Source organism: Lissotriton helveticus, chromosome 4_1 (genome assembly GCF_964261635.1).
Source record: "Lissotriton helveticus chromosome 4_1, aLisHel1.1, whole genome shotgun sequence".
Classification (NCBI taxonomy): Eukaryota; Metazoa; Chordata; class Amphibia; order Caudata; family Salamandridae; genus Lissotriton; species Lissotriton helveticus.
The window spans coordinates 1,277,678,084-1,277,693,683 of record NC_136063.1 but is presented as its reverse complement, the minus strand read 5'-3'; positions in this window follow the sequence as shown (position 1 = coordinate 1,277,693,683).

Sequence of the window (15,600 nt, the reverse complement as noted above, 5' to 3'; positions counted from 1 at the left end):
TGACCACTTTTTTGAACGTTCGACAGGTCCGGGGTCATCGTTTTTCATCAGAAAATTGATTTTTTGGACTCTACCAAAAATGATTCAAAATGTCATTGGGATCGGGCCTCATGTTGAATAACCACTTTTTAGACCCTCACAGTGACCAAAATTGCCATTTTTACAGAGTTTTCGCTTACTCAAAAGCTTCAATTTTGACCAATTTCAGGCACAGAAATGACTTTAAACACACTTTTTTTAGTTAAAAAAGTAATATTTCACATCCAACCGTCATTTAAAGTCAAAAGATAAAATGATCAAATTTCATCAATATTGACCATTTTAAGAACGTTCGACAGGTCCGGGGTCATCGTTTTTCATCAGAAAATTGATTTTTTGGACTCTACCAAAAATTATTCAAAATGTCATTGGGATCGGGCCTCATGTTGAATAACCACTTTTTAGACCCTCACAGTGACCAAAATTGCCATTTTTACAGAGTTTCCGCTTACTCAAAAGCTTCAATTTTGACCAATTTCAGGCACAGAAATGACTTTAAACACACTTTTTTTAGTTGAAAAAGTAATATTTCACATCCAACCGTCATTTAAAGTCAAAAGAATAAATGTTAAAATTTTATCAATATTGACCATTTTTTGAACGTTCGACAGGTCCGGGGTCATCGTTTTTCATCAGAAAATTGATTTTTTGGACTCTACCAAAAATGATTCAAAATGTCATTGGGATCGGGCCTCATGTTGAATAACCACTTTTTAGACCCTCACAGTGACCAAAATTGCCATTTTTATAGAGTTTCCGCTTACTCAAAAGCTTCAATTTTGACCAATTTCAGGCACAGAAATGACTTTAAACACACTTTTTTTAGTTGAAAAAGTAATATTTCACATCCAACCATCATTTAAAGTCAAAAGAATAAATGTTAAAATTTTATCAATATTAACAATTTTTTGAACGTTCGACAGGTCCGGGGTCATCGTTTTTCATCAGAAAAGTGATTTTTTGGACTCTACCAAAAATTATTCAAAATGTCATTTGGATCGGGCCTCATGTTGAATAACCACTTTTAAACCCTCACAGTGACCAAAATTGCCATTTTTACATAGTTTTCGCTTACTCAAAAGCTTCAATTTTGACCAATTTCAGGCACAGAAATGACTTTAAACACACTTATTTTAGTTAAAAAAGTAATATTTCACATCCAACCGTCATTTAAAGTCAAAAGAATAAATGTTAAAATTTTATCAATATTGACCATTTTTTGAACGTTCGACAGGTCCGGGGTCATCGTTTTTCATCAGAAAATTGATTTTTTGGACTCTACCAAAAATGATTCAAAATGTCATTGGGATCGGGCCTCATGTTGAATAACCACTTTTTAGACCCTCACAGTGACCAAAATTGCCATTTTTACAGAGTTTCCGCTTACTCAAAAGCTTCAATTTTGACCAATTTCAGGCACAGAAATGACTTTAAACACACTTTTTTTAGTTGAAAAAGTAATATTTCACATCCAACCATCATTTAAAGTCAAAAGAATAAATGTTAAAATTTTATCAATATTAACAATTTTTTGAACGTTCGACAGGTCCGGGGTCATCGTTTTTCATCAGAAAATTGATTTTTTGGACTCTACCAAAAATGATTCAAAATGTCATTGGGATCGGGCCTCATGTTGAATAACCACTTTTTAGACCCTCACAGTGACCAAAATTGCCATTTTTACAGAGTTTTCGCTTACTCAAAAGCTTCAATTTTGACCAATTTCAGGCACAGAAATGACTTTAAACACACTTATTTTAGTTGAAAAAGTAATAATTCACATCCAATCGTCATTTAAAGTCAAAAGATTAAATGTTAAAATTTCATCAATATTGACCACTTTTTTGAACGTTCGACAGGTCCGGGGTCATCGTTTTTCATCAGAAAATTGATTTTTTGGACTCTACCAAAAATGATTCAAAATGTCATTGGGATCGGGCCTCATGTTGAATAACCACTTTTTAGACCCTCACAGTGACCAAAATTGCCATTTTTACAGAGTTTTCGCTTACTCAAAAGCTTCAATTTTGACCAATTTCAGGCACAGAAATGACTTTAAACACACTTTTTTTAGTTAAAAAAGTAATATTTCACATCCAACCGTCATTTAAAGTCAAAAGATAAAATGATCAAATTTCATCAATATTGACCATTTTAAGAACGTTCGACAGGTCCGGGGTCATCGTTTTTCATCAGAAAATTGATTTTTTGGACTCTACCAAAAATTATTCAAAATGTCATTGGGATCGGGCCTCATGTTGAATAACCACTTTTTAGACCCTCACAGTGACCAAAATTGCCATTTTTACAGAGTTTCCGCTTACTCAAAAGCTTCAATTTTGACCAATTTCAGGCACAGAAATGACTTTAAACACACTTTTTTTAGTTGAAAAAGTAATATTTCACATCCAACCGTCATTTAAAGTCAAAAGAATAAATGTTAAAATTTTATCAATATTGACCATTTTTTGAACGTTCGACAGGTCCGGGGTCATCGTTTTTCATCAGAAAATTGATTTTTTGGACTCTACCAAAAATGATTCAAAATGTCATTGGGATCGGGCCTCATGTTGAATAACCACTTTTTAGACCCTCACAGTGACCAAAATTGCCATTTTTACAGAGTTTCCGCTTACTCAAAAGCTTCAATTTTGACCAATTTCAGGCACAGAAATGACTTTAAACACACTTTTTTTAGTTGAAAAAGTAATATTTCACATCCAACCGTCATTTAAAGTCAAAAGAATAAATGTTAAAATTTTATCAATATTAACCATTTTTTGAACGTTCGACAGGTCCGGGGTCATCGTTTTTCATCAGAAAAGTGATTTTTTGGACTCTACCAAAAATTATTCAAAATGTCATTTGGATCGGGCCTCATGTTGAATAACCACTTTTAAACCCTCACAGTGACCAAAATTGCCATTTTTACATAGTTTTCGCTTACTCAAAAGCTTCAATTTTGACCAATTTCAGGCACAGAAATGACTTTAAACACACTTATTTTAGTTAAAAAAGTAATATTTCACATCCAACCGTCATTTAAAGTCAAAAGATTAAATGTTAAAATTTCATCAATATTGACAATTTTTTGAACCTTCGACAGGTCCGGGGTCATCGTTTTTCATCAGAAAATTGATTTTTTGGACTCTACGAAAAATGATTCAAAATTTCATTGGGATCGGGGCTCATGTTGAATAACCACTTTTTAGACCCTCACAGTGACCAAAATTGGCATTTTTACAGAGTTTTCGCTTACTCAAAAGCTTCAATTTTGACCAATTTCAGGCACAGAAATGACTTTAAACACACTTATTTTAGTTGAAAAAGTAATAATTCACATCCAACCGTCATTTAAAGTCAAAAGATTAAATGTTAAAATTTCATCAATATTGACCACTTTTTTGAACGTTCGACAGGTCCGGGGTCATCGTTTTTCATCATAAAATTTATTTTTTGGACTCTACAAAAAATGATTCAAAATGTCATTGGGATCGGGCCTCATGTTGAATAACCACTTTTTAGACCCTCACAGTGACCAAAATTGCCATTTTTACAGAGTTTTCGCTTACTCAAAAGCTTCAATTTTGACCAATTTCAGGCACAGAAATGACTTTAAACACACTTATTTTAGTTGAAAAAGTAATAATTCACATCCAATCGTCATTTAAAGTCAAAAGATTAAATGTTAAAATTTCATCAATATTGACCACTTTTTTGAACGTTCGACAGGTCCGGGGTCATCGTTTTTCATCAGAAAATTGATTTTTTGGACTCTACCAAAAATGATTCAAAATGTCATTGGGATCGGGCCTCATGTTGAATAACCACTTTTTAGACCCTCACAGTGACCAAAATTGCCATTTTTACAGAGTTTTCGCTTACTCAAAAGCTTCAATTTTGACCAATTTCAGGCACAGAAATGACTTTAAACACACTTTTTTTAGTTAAAAAAGTAATATTTCACATCCAACCGTCATTTAAAGTCAAAAGATAAAATGATCAAATTTCATCAATATTGACCATTTTAAGAACGTTCGACAGGTCCGGGGTCATCGTTTTTCATCAGAAAATTGATTTTTTGGACTCTACCAAAAATTATTCAAAATGTCATTGGGATCGGGCCTCATGTTGAATAACCACTTTTTAGACCCTCACAGTGACCAAAATTGCCATTTTTACAGAGTTTCCGCTTACTCAAAAGCTTCAATTTTGACCAATTTCAGGCACAGAAATGACTTTAAACACACTTTTTTTAGTTGAAAAAGTAATATTTCACATCCAACCGTCATTTAAAGTCAAAAGAATAAATGTTAAAATTTTATCAATATTGACCATTTTTTGAACGTTCGACAGGTCCGGGGTCATCGTTTTTCATCAGAAAATTGATTTTTTGGACTCTACCAAAAATGATTCAAAATGTCATTGGGATCGGGCCTCATGTTGAATAACCACTTTTTAGACCCTCACAGTGACCAAAATTGCCATTTTTACAGAGTTTCCGCTTACTCAAAAGCTTCAATTTTGACCAATTTCAGGCACAGAAATGACTTTAAACACACTTTTTTTAGTTGAAAAAGTAATATTTCACATCCAACCATCATTTAAAGTCAAAAGAATAAATGTTAAAATTTTATCAATATTAACAATTTTTTGAACGTTCGACAGGTCCGGGGTCATCGTTTTTCATCAGAAAAGTGATTTTTTGGACTCTACCAAAAATTATTCAAAATGTCATTTGGATCGGGCCTCATGTTGAATAACCACTTTTAAACCCTCACAGTGACCAAAATTGCCATTTTTACATAGTTTTCGCTTACTCAAAAGCTTCAATTTTGACCAATTTCAGGCACAGAAATGACTTTAAACACACTTATTTTAGTTAAAAAAGTAATATTTCACATCCAACCGTCATTTAAAGTCAAAAGATTAAATGTTAAAATTTCATCAATATTGACAATTTTTTGAACCTTCGACAGGTCCGGGGTCATCGTTTTTCATCAGAAAATTGATTTTTTGGACTCTACGAAAAATGATTCAAAATGTCATTGGGATCGGGGCTCATGTTGAATAACCACTTTTTAGACCCTCACAGTGACCAAAATTGCCATTTTTACAGAGTTTTCGCTTACTCAAAAGCTTCAATTTTGACCAATTTCAGGCACAGAAATGACTTTAAACACACTTATTTTAGTTGAAAAAGTAATAATTCACATCCAACCGTCATTTAAAGTCAAAAGATTAAATGTTAAAATTTCATCAATATTGACCATTTTTTGAACGTTCGACAGGTCATCGTTTTTCATCAGAAAATTGATTTTTTGGACTCTACCAAAAATGATTCAAAATGTCATTTGGATCGGGCCTCATGTTGAATAACCACTTTTTAAACCCTTACAGTGACCAAAATTGCCATTTTTACAGAGTTTTCGCTTACTCAAAAGCTTCAATTTTGACCAATTTCAGGCACAGAAATGACTTTAAACACACTTATTTTAGTTGAAAAAGTAATAATTCATATCCAACCGTCATTTAAATTCAAAAGATTAAATGTTAAAATGTCATCAATATTGACCACTTTTTTGAACGTTCGACAGGTCCGGGGTCATCGTTTTTCATCAGAAAATTGATTTTTTGGACTCTACCAAAAATGATTCAAAATGTCATTGGGATCGGGCCTCATGTTGAATAACCACTTTTTAGACCCTCACAGTGACCAAAATTGCCATTTTTACAGAGTTTTCGCTTACTCAAAAGCTTCAATTTTGACCAATTTCAGGCACAGAAATGACTTTAAACACACTTTTTTTAGTTAAAAAAGTAATATTTCACATCCAACCGTCATTTAAAGTCAAAAGATAAAATGATCAAATTTCATCAATATTGACCATTTTAAGAACGTTCGACAGGTCCGGGGTCATCGTTTTTCATTAGAAAATTGATTTTTTGGACTCTACCAAAAATGATTCAAAATGTCATTGGGATCGGGCCTCATGTTGAATAACCACTTTTTAGACCCTCACAGTGACCAAAATTGCCATTTTTACAGAGTTTCCGCTTACTCAAAAGCTTCAATTTTGACCAATTTCAGGCACAGAAATGACTTTAAACACACTTTTTTTAGTAGGAAAAGTAATATTTCACATCCAACCGTCATTTAAAGTCAAAAGAATAAATGTTAAAATTTCATCAATATTGACCATTTTTTGAACGTTCGACAGGTCCGGGGTCATCGTTTTTCACCAGAAAATTGATTTTTTGGACTCTACCAAAAATTATTCAAAATGTCATTTGGATCGGGCCTCATGTTGAATAACCACTTTTAAACCCTCACAGTGACCAAAATTGCCATTTTTACAGAGTTTTCGCTTACTCAAAAGCTTCAATTTTGACCAATTTCAGGCACAGAAATGACTTTAAACACACTTATTTTAGTTAAAAAAGTAATATTTCACATCCAACCGTCATTTAAAGTCAAAAGATTAAATGTTAAAATTTCATCAATATTGACAATTTTTTGAACGTTCGACAGGTCCGGGGTCATCGTTTTTCATCAGAAAATTGATTTTTTGGACTCTACAAAAAATGATTCAAAATGTCATTGGGATCAGGCCTCATGTTGAAAAACTACTTTTTAGACCCTCACAGTGACCAAAATTGCCATTTTTCAGAGTTTTTGCTTACTCAAAAGCTTCAATTTTGACCAATTTCAGGCACAGAAATGACTTTAAACACACTTTTTTTAGTTGAAAAAGTAATATTTCACATCCAACCGTCATTTAAAGTCAAAAGATTAAATGTTAAAATTTCATCAATATTGACCATTTTTTGAACGTTCGACAGGTCGTCGTTTTTCATCAGAAAATTGATTTTTTGGTCTCTACCAAAAATGATTCAAAATGTCATTTGGATCGGGCCTCATGTTGAATAACCACTTTTTAGACCCTCACAGTGACCAAAATTGCCATTTTTACAGAGTTTTCGCTACTCAAAAGCTTCAATTTTGACCAATTTTAGGCACAGAAATGACTTTAAACACACTTATTTTAGTTGAAAAAGTAATAATTCACATCCAACAGTCATTGAAAGTCAAAAGATTAAATATTAAAATGTCATCAATATTGACCATTTTTTTATTGTTCGACAGGTCCGGGGTCATCGTTTTTCATCATAAAATGGATTTTTTGGACTCTACATAAAAATGATTCAAAATGTCATTTGGATCAGGTGTCATGTTGAATAACCACTTTTTAAACCCTCACAGTGACCAAAATTATCATTTTTACAGAGTTTTGCTTACTCAGAAGCTTCAATTTTTACCAATTTCAGGCACAGAAATTACTTTAAACACACTTATTTTAGTTGAAAAAGTAATAATTCACATCCAACAGTCATTTAAAGTCAAAAGATTAAATGTTAAAATTTCATCAATATTTACCATTTTTTTATTGTTCGACAGGTCCGGGGTCATCGTTTTTCATCAGAAAATTGATTTTTTGGACTCTACCAAAAATGATGCAAAATGTCATTTGGATCGGGCCTCATGTTGAATAACCACTTTTTAAACCCTCACAGTGACCAGAATTGCCATTTTTACAGAGTTTTCACTTACTCAAAAGCTTCCATTTTGACCAATTTCAGGCACAGAAATGACTTTAAACACACTTATTTTAGTTGAAAAAGTAATAATTCACATCCAATCGTCGTTTAAAGTCAAAAGATTAAATGTTAAAATTTCATCAATATTGACCACTTTTTTGAACGTTCGACAGGTCCGGGGTCATCGTTTTTCATCAGAAAATTGATTTTTTGGACTCTACCAAAAATGATTCAAAATGTCATTGGGATCGGGCCTCATGTTGAATAACCACTTTTTAGACCCTCACAGTGACCAAAATTGCCATTTTTACAGAGTTTTCGCTTACTCAAAAGCTTCAATTTTGACCAATTTCAGGCACAGAAATGACTTTAAACACACTTATTTTAGTTGAAAAAGTAATAATTCACATCCAATCGTCATTTAAAGTCAAAAGATTAAATGTTAAAATTTCATCAATATTGACCACTTTTTTGAACGTTCGACAGGTCCGGGGTCATCGTTTTTCATCAGAAAATTGATTTTTTGGACTCTACCAAAAATGATTCAAAATGTCATTGGGATCGGGCCTCATGTTGAATAACCACTTTTTAGACCCTCACAGTGACCAAAATTGCCATTTTTACAGAGTTTTCGCTTACTCAAAAGCTTCAATTTTGACCAATTTCAGGCACAGAAATGACTTTAAACACACTTTTTTTAGTTAAAAAAGTAATATTTCACATCCAACCGTCATTTAAAGTCAAAAGATAAAATGATCAAATTTCATCAATATTGACCATTTTAAGAACGTTCGACAGGTCCGGGGTCATCGTTTTTCATCAGAAAATTGATTTTTTGGACTCTACCAAAAATGATTCAAAATGTCATTGGGATCGGGCCTCATGTTGAATAACCACTTTTTAGACCCTCACAGTGACCAAAATTGCCATTTTTACAGAGTTTCCGCTTACTCAAAAGCTTCAATTTTGACCAATTTCAGGCACAGAAATGACTTTAAACACACTTTTTTTAGTTGAAAAAGTAATATTTCACATCCAACCGTCATTTAAAGTCAAAAGAATAAATGTTAAAATGTTATCAATATTGACCATTTTTTGAACGTTCGACAGGTCCGGGGTCATCGTTTTTCATCAGAAAATTGATTTTTTGGACTCTACCAAAAATGATTCAAAATGTCATTTGGATCGGGCCTCATGTTGAATAACCACTTTTAAACCCTCACAGTGACCAAAATTGCCATTTTTACATAGTTTTCGCTTACTCAAAAGCTTCAATTTTGACCAATTTCAGGCACAGAAATGACTTTAAACACACTTATTTTAGTTAAAAAAGTAATATTTCACATCCAACCGTCATTTAAAGTCAAAAGATTAAATGTTAAAATTTCATCAATATTGACAATTTTTTGAACCTTCGACAGGTCCGGGGTCATCGTTTTTCATCAGAAAATTGATTTTTTGGACTCTACGAAAAATGATTCAAAATGTCATTGGGATCGGGGCTCATGTTGAATAACCACTTTTTAGACCCTCACAGTGACCAAAATTGCCATTTTTACAGAGTTTTCGCTTACTCAAAAGCTTCAATTTTGACCAATTTCAGGCACAGAAATGACTTTAAACACACTTATTTTAGTTGAAAAAGTAATATTTCACATCCAACCGTCATTTAAAGTCAAAAGATTAAATGTTAAAATTTCATCAATATTGACCACTTTTTTGAACGTTCGACAGGTCCGGGGTCATCGTTTTTCATCAGAAAATTTATTTTTTGGACTCTACAAAAAATGATTCAAAATGTCATTGGGATCGGGCCTCATGTTGAAAAACTACTTTTTAGACCCTCACAGTGACCAAAATTGCCATTTTTCAGAGTTTTCGCTTACTCAAAAGCTATAATTTTGACCAATTTCAGGCACAGAAATGACTTTAAACACACTTTTTTTAGTTGAAAAAGTAATAATTCACATCCAACCGTCATTTAAAGTCAAAAGATTAAATGTTAAAATTTCATCAATATTGACCATTTTTTGAACGTTCGACAGGTCATCGTTTTTCATCAGAAAATTGATTTTTTGGACTCTACCAAAAATGATTCAAAATGTCATTTGGATCGGGCCTCATGTTGAATAACCACTTTTTAAACCCTTACAGTGACCAAAATTGCCATTTTTACAGAGTTTTCGCTTACTCAAAAGCTTCAATTTTGACCAATTTCAGGCACAGAAATGACTTTAAACACACTTATTTTAGTTGAAAAAGTAATAATTCATATCCAACCGTCATTTAAATTCAAAAGATTAAATGTTAAAATGTCATCAATATTGACCATTTTTTGAACGTTCGACAGGTCCGGGGTCATCGTTTTTCATCAGAAAATTGATTTTTTGGACTCTACCAAAAATGAATCAAAATGTCATTGGGATCGGGCCTCATGTTGAATAACCACTTTTTAGACCCTCACAGTGACCAAAATTGCCATTTTTACAGAGTTTTCGCTTACTCAAAAGCTTCAATTTTGACCAATTTCAGACACAGAAATGACTTTAAACACACTTATTTTAGTTAAAAAAGTAATATTTCACATCCAACCGTCATTTAAAGTCAAAAGATTAAATGTTAAAATTTTATCAATATTGACAATTTCTTGAACGTTCGACAGGTCCGGGGTCATCGTTTTTCATCAGAAAATTGATTTTTTGGACTCGACCAAAAATTATTCAAAATGTCATTGGGATCGGGCCTCATGTTGAATAACCACTTTTTAGACCCTCACAGTGACCAAAATTGCCATTTTTACAGAGTTTTCGCTTACTCAAAAGCTTCAATTTTGACCAATTTCAGGCACAGAAATGACTTTAAACACACTTTTTTTAGTTGAAAAAGTAATATTTCACATCCAACCGTCATTTAAAGTCAAAAGATTCAATGTTAAAATTTCTTCAATATTGACCATTTTTTGAACGTTCGACAGGTCCGGGGTCATCGTTTTTCATCAGAAAATTGATTTTTTGGACTCTACCAAAAATGATTCAAAATGTCATTTGGATCGGGCCTCATGTTGAATAACCACTTTTTAGACCCTCACAGTGACCAAAATTGCCATTTTTACAGAGTTTTCACTACTCAAAAGCTTCAATTTTGACCAATTTCAGGCACAGAAATGACTTTAAACACACTTATTTTAGTTGAAAAAGTAATAATTCACATCCAACAGTCATTGAAAGTCAAAAGATTAAATATTAAAATTTCATCAATATTGACCATTTTTTTATTGTTCGACAGGTCCGGGGTCATCGTTTTTCATCATAAAATTGATTTTTTGGACTCTACATAAAAATGATTCAAAATGTCATTTGGATCGGGTGTCAAGTTGAATAACCACTTTTTAAACCCTCACAGTGACCAAAATTGCCATTTTCACAGAGTTTTCGCTTACTCAAAAGCTTCAATTTTGACCAATTTCAGGCACAGAAATGACTTTAAACACACTTTTTTTAGTTAAAAAAGTAATATTTCATATCCAACCGTCATTTAAAGTCAAAATATAAAATGATCAAATTTCATCAATATTGACCATTTTAAGAACGTTCGACAGGTCCGGGGTCATCGTTTTTCATCAGAAAATTGATTTTTTGGACTCTACCAAAAATGATTCAAAATGTCATTGGGATCGGGCCTCATGTTGAATAACCACTTTTTAGACCCTCACAGTGACCAAAATTGCCATTTTTACAGAGTTTTCGCTTACTCAAAAGCTTCAATTTTGACCAATTTCAGGCACAGAAATGACTTTAAACACACTTTTTTTAGTTGAAAAAGTAATATTTCACATCCAACCGTCATTTAAAGTCAAAAGATTAAATGTTAAAATTTCATCAATATTGACCAATTTTTTGAACGTTCGACAGGTCATCGTTTTTCATCAGAAAATTGATTTTTTGGACTCTACCAAAAATGATTCAAAATGTCATTTGGATCGGGACTCATGTTGAATAACCACTTTTTAAACCCTCACAGTGACCAAAATTGCCATTTTTACAGAGTTTTCGCTTACTCAAAAGCTTCAATTTTGACCAATTTCAGGCACAGAAATTACTTTAAACACACTTATTTTAGTTGAAAAAGTAATAATTCACATCCAACCGTCATTTAAAGTCAAAAGATTAAATGTTAAAATTTCATCAATATTGACCATTTTTTGAACGTTCGACAGGTACGGGGTCATCGTTTTTCATCAGAAAATTGATTTTTTGGACTCTACCAAAAATGATTCAAAATGTCATTTGGATCGGGACTCATGTTGAAAAACCACTTTTTAAACCCTCACAGTGACCAAAATTGACATTTTTACAGAGTTTTCGCTTACTCAAAAGCTTCAATTTTGACCAATTTCAGGCACAGAAATGACTTTAAACACACTTTTTTTAGTTGAAAAAGTAATATTTCACATCCAACCGTCATTTAAAGTCAAAAGATTCAATGTTAAAATTTCTTCAATATTGACCATTTTTTTATTGTTCGACAGGTCCGGGGTCATCGTTTTTCATCATAAAATTGATTTTTTGGACTCTACATAAAAATGATTCAAAATGTCATTTGGATCGGGTGTCATGTTGAATAACCACTTTTTAAACCCTCACAGTGACCAAAATTATCATTTTTACAGAGTTTTGCTTACTCAGAAGCTTCAATTTTTACCAATTTCAGGCACAGAAATTACTTTAAACACACTTATTTTAGTTGAAAAAGTAATAATTCACATCCAATCATCATTTAAAGTCAAAAGATTAAATGTTAAAATTTCATCAATATTGACCACTTTTTTGAACGTTCGACAGGTCCGGGGTCATCGTTTTTCATCGGAAAATTGATTTTTTGGACTCTACCAAAAATGATTCAAAATGTCATTGGGATCGGGCCTCATGTTGAATAACCACTTTTTAGACCCTCACATTGACCAAAATTGCCATTTTTACAGAGTTTTCGCTTACTCAAAAGCTTCAATTTTGACCAATTTCAGGCACAGAAATGACTTTAAACACACTTTTTTTAGTTAAAAAAGTAATATTTCACATCCAACCGTCATTTAAAGTCAAAAGATAAAATGATCAAATTTCATCAATATTGACCATTTTAAGAACGTTCGACAGGTCCGGGGTCATCGTTTTTCATTAGAAAATTGATTTTTTGGACTCTACCAAAAATGATTCAAAATGTCATTGGGATCGGGCCTCATGTTGAATAACCACTTTTTAGACCCTCACAGTGACCAAAATTGCCATTTTTACAGAGTTTCCGCTTGCTCAAAAGCTTCAATTTTGACCAATTTCAGGCACAGAAATGACTTTAAACACACTTTTTTTAGTAGAAAAAGTAATATTTCACATCCAACCGTCATTTAAAGTCAAAAGAATAAATGTTAAAATTTCATCAATATTGACCATTTTTTGAACGTTCGACAGGTCCGGGGTCATCGTTTTTCATCAGAAAATTGATTTTTTGGACTCTACAAAAAATGATTCAAAATGTCATTGGGATCGGGCCTCATGTTGAAAAACTACTTTTTAGACCCTCACAGTGACCAAAATTGCCATTTTTCAGAGTTTTTGCTTACTCAAAAGCTTCAATTTTGACCAATTTCAGGCACAGAAATGACTTTAAACACACTTTTTTTAGTTGAAAAAGTAATATTTCACATCCAACGGTCATTTAAAGTCAAAAGATTAAATGTTAAAATTTCATCAATATTGACCAATTTTTGGAACGTTCGACAGGTCATCGTTTTTCATCAGAAAATTGATTTTTTGGACTCTACCAAAAATGATTCAAAATGTCATTTGGATCGGGACTCATGTTGAATAACCACTTTTTAAACCCTCACAGTGACCAAAATTGCCATTTTTACAGAGTTTTCGCTTACTCAAAAGCTTCAATTTTGACCAATTTCAGGCACAGAAATGACTTTAAACACACTTATTTTAGTTGAAAAAGTAATAATTCACATCCAACCGTCATTTCAAGTCAAAAGATTAAATGTTAAAATTTCATCAATATTGACCATTTTTTGAACGTTCGACAGGTCCGGGGTCATCGTTTTTCATCAGAAAATTGATTTTTTGGACTCTACCAAAAATGATTCAAAATGTCATTTGGATAGGGACTCATGTTGAAAAACCACTTTTTAAACCCTCACAGTGACCAAAATTGACATTTTTACAGAGTTTTCGCTTACTCAAAAGCTTCAATTTTGACCAATTTCAGGCACAGAAATGACTTTAAACACACTTTTTTTAGTTGAAAAAGTAATATTTCACATCCAACCGTCATTTAAAGTCAAAAGATTCAATGTTAAAATTTCTTCAATATTGACCATTTTTTGAACGTTCGACAGGTCCGGGGTCATCGTTTTTCATCATAAAATTGATTTTTTGGACTCTACATAAAAATGATTCAAAATGTCATTTGGATCGGGTGTCATGTTGAATAACCACTTTTTAAACCCTCACAGTGACCAAAATTATCATTTTTACAGAGTTTTGCTTACTCAGAAGCTTCAATTTTTACCAATTTCTGGCACAGAAATTACTTTAAACACACTTATTTTAGTTGAAAAAGTAATAATTCACATCCAACAGTCATTTAAAGTCAAAAGATTAAATGTTAAAATTTCATCAATATTTACCATTTTTTTATTGTTCGACAGGTCCGGGGTCATCGTTTTTCATCAGAAAATTGATTTTTTGGACTCTACCAAAAATGATTCAAATGTCATTGGGATTGGGCCTCATTTTGAATAACCACTTTTTAGACCCTCACAGTGACCAAAATTGCCATTTTTACTGAGTTTTCGCTTACTCAAAAGCTTCAATTTTGACCAATTTCAGGCACAGAAATGACTTTAAACACACTTATTTTAGTTGAAAAAGTAATAATTCACATCCAATCATCATTTAAAGTCAAAAGATTAAATGTTAAAATTTCATCAATATTGACCACTTTTTTGAACGTTCGACAGGTCCGGGGTCATCGTTTTTCATCAGAAAATTTATTTTTTGGACTCTACCAAAAATGATTCAAAATGTCATTGGGATCGGGCCTCATGTTGAATAACCACTTTTTGGACCCTCACAGTGACCAAAATTGCCATTTTTACAGAGTTTTCGCTTACTCAAAAGCTTCAATTTTGACCAATTTCAGGCACAGAAATGACTTTAAACACACTTATTTTAGTTGAAAAAGTAATAATTCACATCCAACCGTCATATAAAGTCAAAAGATTAAATGTTAAAATTTCATCAATATTGACCACTTTTTTGACTGTTCGACAGGTCCGGGGTCATCGTTTTTCATCAGAAAATTGATTTTTTGGACTCTACAAAAAATGATTCAAAATGTCATTGGGATCGGGCCATATGTTGAAAAACTACTTTTTAGACCCTCACAGTGACCAAAATTGCCATTTTTCAGAGTTTTTTCTTACTCAAAAGCTTCAATTTTGACCAATTTCAGGCACAGAAATGACTTTAAACACACTTTTTTTAGTTTAAAAAGTAATATTTCACATCCAACCGTCATTTAAAGTCAAAAGATTAAATGTTAAAATTTCATCAATATTGACCAATTTTTGGAACGTTCGACAGGTCATCGTTTTTCATCAGAAAATTGATTTTTTGGACTCTACCAAAAATGATTCAAAATGTCATTTGGATCGGGACTCATGTTGAATAACCACTTTTTAAACCCTCACAGTGACCAAAATTGCCATTTTTACAGAGTTTTCGCTTACTCAAAAGCTTCAATTTTGACCAATTTCAGGCACAGAAATGACTTTAAACACACTTATTTTAGTTGAAAAAGTAATAATTCACATCCAACCGTCATTTAAAGTCAAAAGATTAAATGTTAAAATTTCATCAATATTGACCATTTTTTGAACGTTCGACAGGTCCGGGGTCATCG